Source organism: Culex quinquefasciatus, chromosome 1 (genome assembly GCF_015732765.1).
Source record: "Culex quinquefasciatus strain JHB chromosome 1, VPISU_Cqui_1.0_pri_paternal, whole genome shotgun sequence".
NCBI classification, from domain to species: Eukaryota; Metazoa; Arthropoda; class Insecta; order Diptera; family Culicidae; genus Culex; species Culex quinquefasciatus.
Window position 1 is genome coordinate 67,311,896 of NC_051861.1, and position 2,378 is coordinate 67,314,273.

The following is a 2,378-nucleotide window of genomic DNA, read 5'->3' on the forward strand; positions in this document are numbered from 1 at the left end:
TTGTTTAGACGATTGGTGGTCCCTTTGTCGTTAACCCTTTGGCGGGGGAGGTGGAGGTTGGCGTTTGTCCACACTCCACTTTTTTGTATAGACATCTGTCTACGTGGGGGAGGCTGCGGTACAGAGTGTCTAGATATAGACTGGCCAATGACAAACCACGAGCAGGGCACTTTATGCCTTTGAAACACATAAAAAATAGAGTTAAATAATGTTAAATTTCTTTAAATTAGGTGAAAGTTAATTTGAATTACATTTGGTTGAATTAAGAAAAAAGTAGAATTCAGTTAAATTAAGTTAAATTGATTAAATTTTGTTAAAATCAGTAATATTTAGATAAATTCAATTAAATTTAGTTAAATCATGATTAATTAAAATCAAGTTTAATTAATAAAGTTAAGTTCAGTATAATTAAACTGAACATAGTAAAAAGAAATTAATTTAGTCAAGTGTGGTTATATCTAGAAATTTTCGTTAAATTTAATTAAACTAAGATACATTTTTTGAAATTTCGTTACATTTGGTAGAATTTAGTTCAATTGTTGTTAAAAGTTGTTTGGTAAAATTAAGTTAAATTAAGTTAAATTAAGTTAGATTAAGTTAAATTAAGTTAAATTAAGTTAAATGAAGTTAAATTAAGTAAAATTAAGTTAAATTAAGTAAAATTTGGCGCAGGGGTAGCGGCTTCGGCTGCCGATCCCGATGATGCTATGAGACGCGGGTTCGATTCCCGCCTTATCCACTGAGCTTCTATCGGATGGTGAAGTAAAACGTCGGTCCCGGTTTCTCCTGTCTCGTCAGAGGCGCTGGAGCAGAAATCCCACGTTAGAGGAAGGCCATGCCCCGAGGGGCGTAGTGCCAATAGTTTCGTTTTAAGTAAAATTAAGTTAAATTAAGTTAAATAAAGTTAAATTAAGTTAAATTAAATTAAATTAAGTTAAATTAAGTTAAATTAAGTAAAATCAATTTAAATTAAGTTAAATTAAGTTAAATGAAGTTAAATTAAATTAAATTAAGTTAAATTAAGTTAAATTAAGTTAAATTAAGTTAAATTAAGTTAAATTAAGTTAAATTGAGTTAAATTAAAGTCAATAAAGTTAAATTAAGTCAAATTAAGTTAAATGAAAATTAAATAAAGTTAAAAAATTAAGTTAAATTAAGTTATATCAGCTGAATTAAGTTGAATTAAGTTAAATTAAGTTAAATTAAAGTTAAATTAAGTTAAATTCAGTTGAATTCAGTTAAATTTAGTTTAAATTAAAGTTAAATTCAGTTAAATTAAGTTAAATTTGAATTAATTAAATTAAATTAGTTAGTTCAGTTGAAATCAGTAAAATTCAGTTAAATTAAGTTAAATTCAGTTAAATTAAGTTAAATTAAAATAATTAAGTTGAATTCAAAGTTAAATTAAGTTAAATTAAGTTAAATTAAGTTAAATTAAGTTAAATTAAGTTAAATTAAGTTAAATTAAGTTAAATTGTTAAATTAAGTTAAATTAAGTTAAATTAAAGTTAAATTAAGTTAAAAAAGTTAAATTAAGTTAAATTAAAGTTAAAATTAAGTTAAATTCAGTTAAATTAAGTTAAAATTAAAATCAAATTAAGTTAAATTAAAGTTAAATTAAGTTAAATTAAGTTAAATTAAATTAAACAGTAAAATAAGGTTAAATTAAGTTAAATTAAGTTAAAATAAAGTTAAATAAAGTTAAATTAAGTTAAATTAAGTAAATTAAGTTAAATTAAGTTAAATTGTTAAATTAATTAAGTTAAATTAAGTTAAATTAAGTTAAATTAAGTTAAATTAAGTTAAATTAAGTTAAATTAAGTTAAATTTAAATTGAATTAAATTAAGTTAAATTAAGTTAAATTAAGTTAAATTAAGAAAATTAAGTTAAATTAAGTTAAATTAAGTTAAATTAAATTAAATTAAGTTAAATTAAGTTAAATTAATTAAATTAAAGTTAAATTAAGTTAAAGTTAAATTAAGTTAAATTAAGTTAAATTAAAATTAAAAAGTTAAATTAAGTTAAATTAAGTTAAATTAGTTAAAATTAAATTCAATTAAGTTAAATAAATTAAATTAAGTTAAATTAAAATTAGAAATTAAATTAAATTAAGTAAAATTAAAAATTAAGTTAAATTAAGTTAAATTAAGTTAAATTAAGTTAAATTAAGTTAAATTAAGTTAAATTGTTAAATTAAGTTAAATTAAGTTAAATTAAAGTTAAATTAAGTTAAATTAAGTTAAATTGTTAAATTAAGTTAAATTAAGTTAAATTAAAGTTAAATTAAGTTAAATTAAGTTAAATTAAAGTTAAATTAAGTTAAATTAAGTTAAAATTAAGTTAAATTAAGTTAAATTAAATTAAATTAAGTTAAATT